We start from the raw sequence: 16,009 nt of genomic DNA, 5'->3' as shown, positions 1-16,009 counted from the left end.
AAGATACGCAACTTCAGCTACGCGAATAGCGTAGCTGAAGTCGAAGTATCTAAGATCGAATTACCTGGGGGTCCACACGGCACGGGATCGACGGCCGCGGCTCCCCCGTCGACTGCGCTACCGCCGCTCGCTCCGGTGGAGTTCCGGAGTCGACGGGGAGCGCGTTCGGGGATCGATATATCGCGTCTTAACGAGACGCGATATATCGATCCCCGATAGATCGATTACTACCCGCGGATCCGGCGGGGAGGGAAGACGTACCCTTAAAGTAGTAACTTTACACCCATTCACACCCACCTGAGGGCCCCTATCCGCTCCCCGAGCAGTGCTAAGGAGCGTTGGTGTAAATGAGAATGAGACCTGTACGCTGTTTAGGGCAGGGACTGTCTCTTACCACCTGTCTACAATAATAAAGCCTCTGTCTTTGGTTGAAAGCTTGAGGTGCTCCTGCAATAACAGTAGATCAAGTGAGACACCTAACTCCCTCCTTAGACATCTAGATAAGGGTGACCTAATTCATAGAATTGTTTAAAGGAGTACTCATAGAATATCACAGTTGGAAGGGACCTCAGGAGGTCATCTAGTCCAACCCCCTGCTCAAAGCAGGACCAATCTCCAGACAGATTTTTGCCCCAGATCCCTAAATGGGCCCCTCAAGGATTAAGCTCACAACCCTGGGTTTAGCAGGCCAATACTCAAACCACAGAGCTATCCCAAGGAGCTGATTACCCACAATTCCTAGTGAAGTCAGCGGGCGGCTGTGGGTGCTCAGCCACCACTGGAAGCCAGTCGGCTTTTATTTGGGCACCTAAGTACATATGTAGATGCCTAACTCTAGAGACGGCTCAGTGGGATACTTTCATTAGTAACGCAAAGATTAGAGGGTTTTTTAATTGTTCTTTTCAGCTGGTTTCTGGTCCAGTTAGCTCCTAGGATCTAATGTGGGCTAGTGACTAGGGCCCTGCATTGGAAGCCAAGAGAACTGTTCCCAGTCTAAGGAGCTCTAAGGAGATCCCTGGCTCAGCTACTAACCCCCTTGGGATGGAGCAGAGAGGCCCCACATTGGCAATGAGAGGGTTAAGGAGGCTGACAGTTTCCTCACTGGCACTCAAAGGGTTAGGCCTGTGGACCCAGTTGGCCTCACCCTGCTTCCCCTGCAAGGGGAGATAAAAGGAGAGGGCCTCGCTTGGGTGAGTGCTGACCAGGAAGGAGGCTGGCGCTCTGCTTCTCGGGGGGAAGGAGGGGAGGCTGGTTGCAACCCGGAGCCGGAGCTCGCTGGTCAGCCCGATCCCCGCTCCTGGAAGGGAGGCCCTGACTGTTTTGGAAACCAGCCCTGACTAGAAGGGCAGGGCACCACGGAAGGGGTGTGGGATCGCCCTGGCTTTGCGTTGGGTTTCTTTTTGTTCCTGATTACCGTTGAACTTCAGCGCCCAAAAGGGGGTAGGACTGAAGGCACCACGACCCTGACCTCGGAGTGACTGACCCTGACGACCCTGGCCTCGGGGTGATGGAAACAGACCAACGGAGACCTGCAGCAGAGCAAGCTGTGTCCTTGAGGGCAGCGAGGGGGCCCTGGCCTGGCAACCTCACCCCTGTGTGATCCTGAGCGCGTCACTTCATCTGTTTGTGTCTTTTGCTCCCCTTCCTACGTGGAATGTTAGATCTTCGGAGCAGGGACTGTCTCTCTGGGTTTGTACAGCACCATAGGGTCCTGAGGTGTTACCTGTCAGCTCTGCGTTCTTGGGGAACCAGGGTGCAGTACCCAGCTTGTCTGACTCACGAAAGACCTTCCCCACCCCCCAGCCTCTGCTTGAACCAAAACCGATCAGAAGAAAGACTTACAAAAAGCAATGAAAAGGCCGTGGCGGGGGGGGGGGGGGGACGGGACACCTAAACCCCTCTGGACAAGGGTGACAGGATTGAAGCAACTCCCCTAGCCTCATTTGCATCGAAGATGGGTCAAGGAAGCATCTCCATTAGCACATAGAATGGAGAACAGAGATTCCAAGGCAAGAACCACACTGAACTCTGGGACCAGAAAGGCAGGGAAGCACTGCATGATAGGGGATCTCTGCTCCAGATGTTAATGAGCCCACGCCTGCACACACCCAGGTCAGGAGTTATCAGACCAATTCTAGGAATAAATCCTTTATTGGTATCCAAAATAGTGAAACTCCCTAATTGCATTGTAAGCTCCCTCCAAGGAAGACCTCCCAAAGCCAGGAATGATCAGCTCCCATTGTCTACCCTGAACAATACTACTTTGGTATACTCCCTTGAGCCATCAGTTTATCCATAAACAAATCTAGTGTTCTCCCTTGAACCAGTGTTGTTTCCCTACAAAAACCCCTACCCACATTCAAGTAAGTGTTCTGATGCCTGGATCCAAAATCTGCATCAGTTCCACTGGGACTTCATCTTCTCCTGACTGATCGTGCTGGGGGCTCTGCCTGTCTCCAGCACTCCGGACCCTCAGCTACCACCACCACCTGGGAACCCCGACCAGTTCAAGCTTCACGTAGTGGTGAGAATCCGGCTCTCTGTCTCTCTGTCTCTCTCGGTATAGCCTTCTGACCCTCACTTGTGTGATCAGTTATAGTTTTCTAAACCTGACTTTTATAATCAAATTTAAGTTAGATTTAAAATTATAACTGTTCTGTTTGTTTGTCTCCCCTATGGTTATTACCTGGCAATAAATAACTTTCATGATTAAGCTGGTTGCCTCTCTCTCTCTCTCTCTCTCTCTCTCTCTCTCTCCCCCTCGTGGGTGTTTTTTGGTTTCCTCATTCGCTCTGCAGCAACGCTCCTTGTACCTCAGCTAAAAGATCCCTGCAGCGCCCAAAAATCCTGTGGGGTTTGCTGCTCAAGTGGGTTACTACCAGAACAATTGTAATGTGAAAGTGGGGATAGGGACGTGCTGAACCTGGGACATACGAGGGTGGCAGCTTGGAAGTGCTGCTCGACCCACCCTGCTGAGTCCAGGGACCTATAAGGGGTCAGCTTGGGAGTGCTGATTAACCCAGTCCGCTGAGATGCGCTCTCTGTGTGTGTGTTTGTCTGATTCTGGAGCTGGAAGAACCCAGCCCTGGTGAGCCTAGGTCCTGCAGGATAGCTCCACTGGGAGGGAACCTGCAGCAGGGAGAAGTAGGGCTCCATATGAGAACACAAGTGACACAAGCAGTATTGATAGAAGTACAGAACCGCCCCCCCAGAAAAGTAACCCTAATAAATGAGCGTACCCCAAAGTAATGGGCAAAGCTGGTAACAGAGGTTTGCCTGTGGACCCAGTTGCCTGTGATCCAGGGGTCTTTCTGCAACTGTAATAATAATAAATTCTCAGTTAGGTGTGAATCCAGAGTAATTCCCTGGACTTCACTGTCACTAAACCTGTGTCACTGAGAGCAGAATCTGGCCTGGTAACTGCAAATGCTGTTACTGCGATCTTTGAGCGTAAGGCTAAAAACATCCACAACCCATGTTCAATTTATAGCAGTTCCATTAATGTCTCCCTGTAAAACACGGACCCAGATAACACGGTGTCTTCTCTGCTTTAATTTGCAGTACTTTGGTGCCATATGAGGAACTATCTGAGCCCTGGGAACCAAGCAGCCTGCTTGTTTTCTTCCTCCTCCGAGACCACAAGTAACCAAAAGAAAATATTCAGAAAACTCTGCCATTGCACAGCCTCGTCTGGACAGGAGAAGCAAGAGTTGGGGGTAAGTTAATTTGGGTTATGTGGCTCAGTCAGGGACCTGAGCATGCTCCAGTAGTTTCTGCTCATTAGATTTATACAGAGGAGCATCCTCAGACCAAACTCCACCACGTCAATCCTCAGCTCATGCTCATCTCTACTGCAAGAGGCTATGTGGGTTGGACTACAGAGCCTGCCTTACCCTCACAGCTGCCGGTTCTCTGAATCCACCTACTATAGAGAGCTGGGCCCAGGCTGCAAAGTTAGATCCCGACTTTCCCAAAGTTCAGGCTGTTTTGATCTGGCCACTCTTGCCTGCTGCGGCCACCATCACATCTCCCTCAACTAGTACTGCTCCTTGGACAGAACGCTCAGCCATGCTACCTTCTCCTCCTGTTTCAAGTCCTGTGGTTCCTTCTTTTCTGGACTCCCCAAGTCCTTCCCTGCAATTTCAATGAGCCCTTCCCCTGCAATCTCCTCCTCTTGGGTCCCTTTGACACTGACCTCGCCTCATGCCACCCAATCCGAAACAATTCTTGCCTGTTGCTTCAAGTCCCCATCCAACCTCCAGCCCCCTCTACGGGTCACACCTCCATCATGCAGTGCATCCTATTCATACTTCTTCTCCTTGATCATACACCCCCTGCCTGTATCTCTAACCTGCTCTCCTTGCGATTCCCCCCCCCCCCCACGCCCTGCTCCACCAAGGGCACTATCCTCAATGCTCCTTTTGTCTAACGTCTCTGTGCCTTCCTCCATGCAATGGCCACCCAAAATCTGTTTCTCTGCACTCCACCCTTTCCTCATTCAATTCACTCCCAAAAATTCTCACCTCGGCATAGTCCCCTACCAAAATGAGGCATATAAAAAATCCATACCATCCAGACATATGTCTGTCTAACCTGACATCTGCAGAGCCTTATCGGTAGCCCATGTCCCTTCCCAGCCATCTCCTTCCCACGGGTATATTCCCTCTTGGCAAGTCCAGCACTTAGATTCTAAGCTATTCAGGGCAAGCACCTGTCTCTCATGTGTCTCCTGTGAAGTATCTAGTGCACGTGTGAATGCTTTATAATAATAATTGTCTGAATTGTCCAATGACTCATTTTCTCCAATGTACCCGGAAGGAGTAGCTCATTGCCTTTGTCATGGGAAAACCTTCATTTTCTTCCTGTCCATTTCAGAAACCCTCCTCATCTCCATGATCCACCATGGACTTATCCACCTACCCCACTCCCCATGTGACCTCATCTCCATGACCCTCCATGGACTTATCCACCTCCCCCACTCCCCATGTGACCTCATCTCCATGACCCTTCATGGACTTATCCACCTCCCCCACTCCCCATGTGACCTCATCTCCCTGACCCTTCATGGACTTATCCACCTCCCCCACTCCCCATGTGACCTCATCTCCCTGACCCTCCATGGACTTATCCACCTCCCCCACTCCCCATGTGACCGCATCTCCGTGAGTCTCCATTGACTTATCCACCTCCCCCACTCCCCATGTGACCCCCTCTCCATGATCCTCCATGGATTTATCCACCCACCACAAACCCCACTATCTATGTGACCTCCTGGGGCCAGTTTCTTACCCTTATTGTCCCTTTTCTTTCTGCTCCCACTGGGCCCCTCCACAGTTGAGAGGGTGGGGGCTGTAGCTCAATCTCTGCACTGGCTTCATTAACAGGAACAGCCTCCCTACCTCTGGCTATTTTCAGGTCCCTTCTCATCTCTCTATGCTAGGATGCCTGTCTTCTCCAATAAACCAATCAGATCCTACCCGGAGAGCCTTGCACTTTTCCCTGCTGCTCAGCCTTTCTCCCCAACAATTGGTTATCGGCCGCTGCTCTGCACCTCTACAGATGCTTGCAGGGCGCAACGCAGTTCACTTGCATTTGCATGCACAGAACCGTCAGCTGGGGTGAGCTACTGGGAGACACATTCCTCCGACAGAGGCAAAGGAATCAGTGGCACTGCGGAGCTGACCCCCGCCAGCCCTTTCCTCTCCCTGCTCTGTGTGGGGGGGGCACTACCGCTCCTATCTGGCTCCGTACACTACAAACAAACCCAGCAGACTCTAATGCTAGGGGTGAGACGAGTCTCTGGCGGCAGCTGGCTTGTGGGCTGCTTTCGAGCAAGAGTGACCCCAAGGCCAAGCAGCGGTGCAGGGGGAGCACAGGCACCATTGGTGCTGAGCTTAATGCGGGCTGGCTGGATGCAGATTCTCCCGCTGCAAACAGCCCCATTTGTTTCGTTGGGACTAACAGCACAGCGAGATGCTTCTCAGTGTGAGCAAAGGTGTCGGACCCTGGCCCTGGGTGTTCGAGAGGGCTTGGTCCGAAGCTCATTGAAGTCGATGGACATTTTTCCATTGACTTCAGTGGCCAGAGTGCATTAAACACCCCACTCCCAGACAGAGGCCTGTGTCGGTCCAGCGATCTCACAGGCACAGGGGAAGGGGAGAGGGGAATCTGGTTCTTTTTTGTTGCTCTCCCTCTTAATTCCCACCTCCACCTCCTGCCAAAGCCCTGCCCTCTAATTCCCCAGCATGCACTGGGGCTGGCACTTGCCCACAGGAGCAAATCTTGCACCCTGCACACGGGGAGCCTGGAGCTGGTGGAACAGGTACAGTTCTGCAGCGGGGAAGGAGGAGGCAATATCTGGGCAGTGCAGCTCAGCTCTGCCGGGGCTCCCCGCACAGTGTGGGGGGTCCAGGCAGGCAGGCTGTGGGATGGGCCAGTGGAGCTCAGCTCCCTCATGGAGCAGGGGTCTGGAATCAGAACATGCAGGAGCCCCTGGGTGATAGTCCTGTGCTCAGACCTCACCTCTTGCCAAGGAAGCACGTTTGAAATAAGCCAGACCCGGCCGCTAAGGCTCCTCCCTTGCAAGCAGGGGCCTGGGCGGCTTCCAGCACCGTGGGAGGAGGGCTTTGCTCATGGCTTTGCAGACTGTTTAGTGGAAGCTGACCTGCTCTTGGAGACAAAACACAGCAAACAAAGGAGAGCACTCTACCAAAGCGCCTATGCTCTGTGCTCCAACCCCCTTCCCCTGCCCTTCCCCACCCTGCCACCTGCAGAAAGGCCATTGGTAGTTTTAGATGAGACCCCCTAGGCATATCATGGCAAATGACTGTCTTTTAAAATGCTGTGCTCGGCTTTGGTTGGCTACAGTATTCTTTGTTCATGACCTGTCCTAAAATTATGTGCATGGTGGCCGCATGCCCTTAAACATCTGCCATCCCCACCCCCAGAGGTGGCTGCATTTCAGTAGCTCCCGTAAGCTTGGGGCAATCCATTTCACCACGCTGTGCCTCGGTTTACCCTTCTCAGGGGAATGTTGTAAGGACAATTGACATTTGGAAGACATTCTGATTGGATTACCGTACACGTTGTGCACTGCTTAGCACTCGACCCTTGTTCTGCGAGTCTGGCCCATCTGAAGAAGTGAGGTTTTTACCCACGAAAGCTTATGCCCAAATAAATCTGTTAGTCTTTAAGGTGCCACCAGACTCCTTGTTGTTTTTGTAGATACAGACTAACACGGCTACCCCCTGATATCTGGCCCAGTGTTTATCAAGGCCTTACGTAGGGTCATGGCTCACTCGAGTTTAAAAAGCAACAGCGAGTCCTGTGGCACCTTTAAGACTAACAGATGTATTGGAGCATAAGCTTACGTGGGTGAATACCCACTTCGTCAGATGCAGTCAGATGGAGCTCTTAACAGCAGCACACCCTGAGTGTGAAATGTGATGATTTCTGGGCTGCTCCCAGCTTCCGCCCTTGGGGGCAGGGAGCTTGTTTATAAACAGAGGCAGGGTGATTAAGATAACAAAAGGCTAAGGATCATTAGATGATCCTGAAAGCATTGCCAGACGCTCCAGGTAAAAGATAGGAAACAAAGGGTAGGAATAAATGGTCAGTTTTCAGAATGGAGAGAGGTAAATAGTGGTGTCCCCCTGGGGTCTGTACTGGGACCAGTCCTATTCAACATAAATGGTCTGGAAAAAGGGGAAAACAGTGAGGTGGCAAAATTTGCAGATGGTACAAAACTACTCAAGATAGTTAAGTCCAAAGCTGACTGCGAAGAACTACAGAAGAATCTCACAAAACTGGGTGACTGGGCAACAAAATGGCAGATGAAATTCAATGTTGATAAATGCAAAGTATGCACATGGCATAATATAATCCCAACTATACATATATAATGATGGGGTCTAAATTAGCTGTTACCACTCGAGAGAAAGATCTTGGAGTCATTATGGGTAGTCCTCTGAAAACATCCACTCAATGTGCAGTGGCAGTTAAAAAAGCAAACAGAATGTTGGGCATCATTAGGAAAGAGATAGATAATAAGACAGAAAATAACATATTGCCTCTATATAAATCCATGGTACGCCCAGATCTTGACTATTGCATGCAGATCTGGTCACCCCATCTCAAAAAAGATATGTTGGAATTGGGAAAGATATAGAGAAGGGCAACAAAAATGATTAGGGGTATGGAATAGCTTCCATCTGAGGAGAGATTAAAAAGACTGGGACTTTTCAGCTTGGAAAAGAGATGACTAAGAGGGGATATAATACCGGTCTATAAAATCATGAATGAAGTGAAAAAATTGAATAAGGAAATGTTATTTACTCCTTCACATAATACAAGAACTAGGGGTCACCCAATGAAATTAATAGGCAGCAGATTTACAACAAACAAAATAAAGTATTTCTTCACAGTCAACCTGTGGAACTCATTTCCAGGGGATGCTGTGAAGGCCAAAACTATAACAGGGTTCAAAAAAGAACTAGATGATAATATGGAGGATAGGTCCCTCAATGGCTATTAGCCAGGATGGGCAGGGTTGCAACACCATGCTCTGAAGTGTCCCTAGCCTCTGTTTGCCAGAAACTGGTAATGAGCGACAGGATGGATCACTCGATTATTGCCTGTTCTGTTCATTCCCTCAAAAGCACCTGGCATTGGCCACTGTCGGAAGACAGGATACTGGGCTAGATCAACCATTGGTCTGACTCAGTATGGCCATTCTGATGTTCTTATATATAACCCAGATGTATCTGCCCCCCACTGTAACCCACTAGACCCCACTCCTCTCCCTGAACTGGAATAGAACCCAGGAGTCCTGACAGGGCTCTCTCTCCACAGAGTTAGTAACAAAGTAAGAATATACATTAAAATTTTAAACCTAACCAGGGTCCCTTTAATGACTTGCCACAAGATGTCCAAACATGTTAGTATTAGAGCTGAGAGGGTCTAATAATTATTTAATTTTCTTTCTGTCAGCTAATTGCTAAGTTATCTGCCAAGAAAACTAGAGTTTTCAGGTGTCTGGGTAGCCTACCAAAAACTGAAATGGCATCCCTGAGGTGTTATCAGAGAGCTGAGATGTCCAAGTCCCACCTCTAGTAAAATGCCTCAACCCTTTCTACTGTTTAAAAGAACTTTCCCTCTGCTACCGGGGCACCTTGGAGAATGGGGGCTGCGGATGTGCCATGAAGTCAGGAGATGCTTGGGGGCAGCAGCAGACGGCTATTTCCTCCTGTGCTCAGTTCCACAGGAGTGAAGCAGCTGGCTTGGGTATGGAAGAGACCTACCCCCATGCCTGGAGCTGTAGGGAAGTTGGGGTCAGGACCTATCTATGGGGCCCTCCTTTCCCATGCTCAAGAAGTGAGGTGAGGGACTTTCCTTCCATGCATGGAACACGGGAGCCAGTGGAAATGGTATTGGTCTCCTCCATGCACAGAGCCAGTTTGGGGCTCCTTGAGCATTTGCGGGAATCATAGAATCATAGGACTGGAAGGGACCTCAAGAGGTCATCTAGTCCAGTCCCCTGCACTCATGGCAGGACTACGTGTTAAAGGGAAGGAGGGAGCAGGCGAGGCAGGGACAATGTGGCCATCGCAGCAAGCGCTGCAAGAATCCCAACCAAGCAGCATAAAGCAGACGATCTAAAAACCATGACCTCCTGGCCCAAGGCACAATGGAGCGACCCCTAATGCTTGGGCGATGTCTGAGTGCAGATATCTGCCTGGATAAAGCTCTGGTGATGCTGGATTGACAGCCCTGGAGAATAAAACCCTGAGTTTCTCCACAGAACAGGGCCAGCACAGGGTAGCCAGGCCTACCGCTCACTCCAGTGTGCTTCCCCCTGTCCTGGAGGAGCACCGTAAGCAATGAGCTCTGTATTGTGTCCGATGGTCCCTACATTTCTCCGACCCAGAGAGCTGTTCCCTCAGCTTCTTTGCTGACGCTGCCAGCTAGTGCCAATTGCAGGGGCGGTTTGTGTGATGTGGGGCTACGGACTGGAAGGAGACCACTAGCTCCTTTCACACAGACCACGGAATAACAACTCCTTCCAGCCAAGTGTCTTTCAGGCGGTGCCAGACACTCCCCCTTCATTGCAGCAGTGGAATGCCCATGGGTTTCTGCCAGACAGCAGGCAGTGCTGGTCTGGGAACACACACGAGGCCTGCTCTGTGACCGGTGGGGGGGCGGGGGGGAACTATCCAAGAGCTCGAAGGGTCTAATGAAGTAACTGCAACACCAGGTGCAAAGCTGGACCTGCAGCCCTGCAAACCCCTCCAGTGGGAGCAGGGAGTGTTTGGTCCCAAAGCTCACCAACATTTTGAGCAGGGGCGGCGAGTTATATGGGCCTCTGGTGCCCGTGCTCCAGGAATATTCAGGCCCTGGGGGCCCGGCTCCACCAATGTTCGGGGCTGAGTCTCTCCCCCGGCCCCGCCTGCCGCCCCCATGCACCTCCCCCAGAGCGTCTCCCGCCCCAGGGTGATTTAAAAGGGCCCAGGGGCCCCCGGCCACCGCCGCCACCACTGGCAGCGCAGCGTGGGTAAGGCGGCAACCTGCCTGCCCTCACTCCGCACCACTCCCGGAAGTGGCCGGCACATCCCTGCGGCCCCGGGAGGTGGGGTGTTTCCATGCGCTGCCCCCATCCTGAGCGCCAACTCCGCAGCTCCCATTGGCCGGGAACTGTGGCCAATGGGAGCTGCAGGGGTGGTGCCTGTGGGCAGCGGTGCACGGATACCCCCCCTGCCTAGGAGCTGCTGCCAGAGGGGTGTGCGGGTTGCTTTCGGGAGCCACCTGAGGTAAGCACCGCATCCCTCACCCCCTCCTGCACCCAAACTCCCTCCTAGAGCCCTCACCCCCTCCTGCATCCCAACCCCCCCACACACCCAAACTCCCTCCCAGAGCCCAAACCCCACCCTGCACCCAAACTCCCTCCCAGAGCCTGCACCCTGCACACCCTCCTACACCCCAACACCCTGCCCCAGCCCAGAGCCCGCACCCAAACTCCCTCCCAGAGCCTTAGGCAGGTGGGGGGAGGTGGAGGGGTGGTGGGGTTTGGACCCGTTCTGGGCACCACCAAAGATTATACAAACCTGCCGCCCCTGATTTTGAGAGGTGAAGGGCTGCTAGGCTGTGTGCTAGAGACAGGCCCAGAGCAAATGGAGGAGTGTAAACAGGAGTCTGGTGGATGGGGCACTAGCGTAGGAGTCAGGAGACTGGGTGTTAGTCTTAACTCTGATGTGCGACCTTAGGCAAATCATGTCACCGCGCCGTGCCTCAATTTCCCCACCCACCCTTTTGTTGTCTTGACCATTACTATGTGGGGGCCTCTAGGTGCTATTGTGATATAATAAATACCTTAGAGTTGGGGAATGCAAAGCCCAACTGCTTAGCTGGCCTGCAATGGACTGAACCAGAACCCTAGATCCAAACACCCCCTGGACTTCGGATGTGCTCAGTACAGAGTCTGAAGGGTGAAGCTCTGGCCCAGCTCCGTTATATATATTAGCGAATTCCGTTTGATCATTGACTCTGCTATAGTAAATGAGTGACATTCCGGGCATAATCAACGACACAATATTGGAGCAGGGAAAGTCTGTGGGTAAAAGTCTGTGGCACATGAAATGTGTTCACAATCCATTGTCCTGGCCTTTGTGTACAGATTAGTCATAACAGCTCAGAGAACCGACACAGCTGAATGAGCTGGAAAGCACAAGAGTCTCACCTAAAACAAACCCTTCCCGACATTGACCTGCCCTGCATTCAGCTGCCTGGAAGCTCTCTTCTCGCAACAAAAGACATCAGGTGCATTCGTGGCTGGATGCTTCCAGCCAAATGTAAATGCACTTTCCAGTGGCTTTACGTTACAGATTTTAAATTGATGCCCTTTATGGGCTTTATGCCGGCTTCATTTAAACTGGAGGGGAAACACACACACACACACACACACACACACACCCACACACACCCACACCCCTTGACTGCACTGGCAATTTTCCTTAGAGAGAAAGCTGCTTTAAGCATTGGTCGGGGCTCCAGAGACTGCCTGTGTTGAATTACAGCTGAGACCATGGGTTAAGAGCACACGTCAAGTGCCCCAGACCTTTGCCAGAGAGTTGGGCTGCTCCAGTATTTTCATATCTCGCTTGGTTAATTAGGACCAGACAGCGCAAAGTCACTTATTTACTGTAGGGAAAACTCAGGCCGAGCCTTGGCAGGACCCTGCCTATTCTTTTTTGCAAATGTCCTTGAACTAACAGGAATGACGACCCAACGGTGGGGGAAAATACACGCAGGATTCCTGCTCAGAGCCTGGGGTCTGGCCAAACTGCGCGCAGCACAGGCTGTGCTGGAGGTGCCGAGGCATACGTCCACGCACAGCCCCCGGAGGTGAGCCTCCCCGCCCGGGGCGACAGACTTGGGTCAGCACAGCTCTCCCTAGCACTGTAAAAACTGTTGGGTAGAGAGCACTTTGAAGTGGCAGCTTAGGCTGGAGCGCCGGCTCTGACGCATGGGGGGGGGGGGGGGGGCCTTAGACACTTGCCTGACCCCGGGGCTGCTGTGTGCAGAGCTGGTGCCCAATGTGAGTTACAGCAGCTTGAGGAGTTCTCGACTCACAGCCAGGAATTGGTGCAGTGCAGGGGCGTCCTGGCCATATGTCCTTTCCTCTCCCCATGGCCCCTGTGGTGGCGTTAGGGTGGCGTAGAGGACTCTACTCCGGGTCTATGCCACTAGAGGAGTCTCCTGGCATTGCAGTAAGCATCTGGCAGATGCCATTCAGATGCTGAGCAGCACAGCCAGCAGGGCGTGGTGGGAGATGGGAGGTTATTGGGAGTGAGCTGGAGGGGGAAGGGGATGCCAGAGCGGGGCTCTGTCACATCAGCTCTCCACTGATGTAAGTCGGAGCAGTTTCATGGCTGCTCCAATGCCAGGGCCAGGCCAGCACTGAATCAAGGAGCCTGAACTAGTTCCTGGATGTACCTCCCCGCTGTTACGGAGCGGGATGTAAGCGGTCTGGCCTAGTACTCAGAGCGGGAGTCAGGTCTAGTGGGCGGAGCAGGCGTCCAGGTTGGGGAACGAAGCCAAGGGTCGGTATCAGAGTCAACAGCCAGTTGCCAGAGTCAGAACCAGGCCTCGAAGCTGAGGGTCGAGCCTGAGTCAGGGTCAGAAGCCGGAGGCCAGGGTCGGAACTGGTAACCAGTGACTGGAGGCGAGGCGTCAGGCAGGAACTGGAGGGGAGGGGAGAATCAGACATGGAGCAGGACCATGGGTGGAACAGGAGTGAAGGCAGGGGCGAGGCAGGAGCCGGGAGTGGAACAGGAAGCAGGAATGGGGTTAGGGTCAGGAGGCAGGCACAAGCAGGGTCCGATGCAGGTGCAGCCACAACAAGAAATCACCTTGTTGCTCAGACAAACTTCCTGTGCCTCCTCCTGGCTTAAATAGCGTGGTTGGACCAATCAGTGGAGCCAGGCCATGGCAGCAGAATGCCGGGTCGTCCCCTTCCTTCCTCTCCCACGCGGTGTTTATCTTTTCCTGTTACTCCGGAAAGGGAGAGGAGCTGACTCAGTCTCCACAGGTCTGGGCAGGCAGATTCTGGGGCTGTCCCATCTCTGCCTCTCCTGACACCTGTTCTTACTGGATCCCAAGACACTAAGTCTCAGGGGGAACCGTCCCTCACTTTGCACCTCTTCCTTCGTTCATCAGCGGATAAATCTGAAAAGCGATTGGTAAAATAAACCTAAAGCACCCCAATAAATACCTCCAGGGGTGACTACAGCACAGAAATCGCAGCGAGCCGGAAGAGCATGGGCCGCTGCAGATACGCTTCCAGAGAGAGGCTGCAACCCTGCAGGTGCCTGGGCACTGCTGAGCAGTGGTCAGGTGTCTGCATCACGTGAATCAATAGCACACTGGCACTAGTTAACCCCTTACATCAAAGGCTGTGCGATGGGCATACAGAGCCAGATCTGTGCCACCTGGGCTTCTACACAGGGGGAATCCCTAGGTATCTGGATCTGGCACATTTTCCCCTTTCATTCTAATTCCTGAACCAGACAGCATGATTCTTGGGGCTTGTCTGCACAGGGATGCTAAGGAGAGTTAATCTGAATTAACAAAATATATGAATTTAAAGTGGAGTAGTTAAAGTGCATTAAGCCCTTGTGTGGACACTCTCATGCAGAATCAAAGTGGCCTTAATCTGGTTTATTTTAATTTAATTGGAAGATATGGGTCTTGGAAACTCACCACACAGCAGGATCTGACTGACTCAACACAGAACCAATGAAAACAACTCTCCTCTTTCACTTGTTCTGAGCAATACTTATTCTATAACATCTCACCTTCTGTCACTGCTGCTGTGATGACTCTTGAACTTCCCACCCACACAGCTACCTGAGTAATAAAATTCCCTTTTCAGCTTGTGTGGCAGAGCTCTGCCCTGTAAACCGAGCCATTCTATTGTATTAGGAAGTTCAGTGTCATTTAAGACTTGCAAACATTATAAAACTGGGGGAAATTGGGCTTGTGACCTTTATGCTTCTTTGTGACATAATGAAAGCTGGAAAGACTTTGTAATCAAGGATTCTGCTTGATTTTTACATTAGAAATCCAGGTTTTGTCTGCCCTGGAAGACTCTGTGATGACTGCTTGAAATTATGGTACAAAAGTTAAGAGAATGAAGGGTGAGCAATTGAGAGGGGGAGAGATTTGTAGTCAATATGTTTAATTTTTTTTTATATAACATTATTTAACTGCAATGCCTGACCACATTTTGGAGAAAAGGCAACTATGTTAAAGATTCAATACACCCAGCCCTTTGATGATGTGAGCTCACAACGAACGTGCTGTGGGACTCCCAAAAAGTTCTCTGCCCCAACCAGACTTGCCATCGCACATGGAATAGAACCGGTAGAATATTTGTAAAAAATTGAATTTTTAATTAGAAAAAAAATCAAAAACATTTTTGTGACCCTTCCTCCCCCCCCCCCACCATTTTTCAACCATCTCTAGTAAAAATAACATTAAGGTGGGGGGGGAACTTTAAAAATGTCTTTTGGGGCCTCTTTCTTCATATGCCAAAAATGGTACAAGCACTATTTGTGCAGGTGACACTTCAGCACTGTGCTGTCCAGAGCATATCAGGACGATGGTCCCTGCTATATGGCCCTCACAATGTGTTAGAAGCAGGGAAGCTGGGGTAAAGTGACGGATAGCAGTGCTTACGCACTATGGAAGCAGTTGCCACAGAAATATCTTAGGGCCAGATTGTGATACCCTGATTTAGCTGCACCGTGCGTCAATTCCATTGACTTCAGTGGGACGACTCATGGTACTATTCGTTGGAAGACGACTGGAATCTCACATCGATCATTTTTTATTTTTTAATTAATATTCTCTAATAATGATGGATGGATACACTTCCTGTGGGCGTCATGGGAGATGTGAACGTTAAGAAGGGACTTGAATACAAAAATGGTGACAACTTTAGTGATCGGCTAAACCTATTTTTTTTTTTTTTTTACACTTGTGTTACTATCCAGAGATAATCTCCTCTTCTGTATGGGCAGGAAGAAATAAATCATTGGTGGACTAGTAAAACATACTTAAGTGCCTTACTTCTCCAGCTCTCTATAAACCCTTGCTGTACGTTAGCCCTTTTGCCTGGAAAGGAGATGTGGAATAATTCCAGGACTCAAGAAGACTCATTTACAAAGCTTTCGCCCTCCAGATGCTGAGATATGCTTCATTTAATTGGAATGTTTACTGATGAACTTATGAGAAAGGAGGACAAAGATCTCTGTATGTACGTAAAGGAGGAAGAAGGATCCATCAGCTTTATTAGTTTAAGTGAAAAGTGAAATCCCTGAACATTTTAGAGTGTGGATGATTTTTCATGCCACAAAGTACATCACCTCTGGAATGTTATAGAGTAATTATATGTGGGGGTTTGTTCAGAGCTGGGATGAGATTTATTGCTCCCTCTGAACACAGAGGGAATGGC

The sequence above is a fragment of the Emys orbicularis genome, chromosome 1 (genome assembly GCF_028017835.1).
Source record: "Emys orbicularis isolate rEmyOrb1 chromosome 1, rEmyOrb1.hap1, whole genome shotgun sequence".
Taxonomy (NCBI): domain Eukaryota; kingdom Metazoa; phylum Chordata; order Testudines; family Emydidae; genus Emys; species Emys orbicularis.
Note: the sequence above shows the minus strand (reverse complement) of the source record.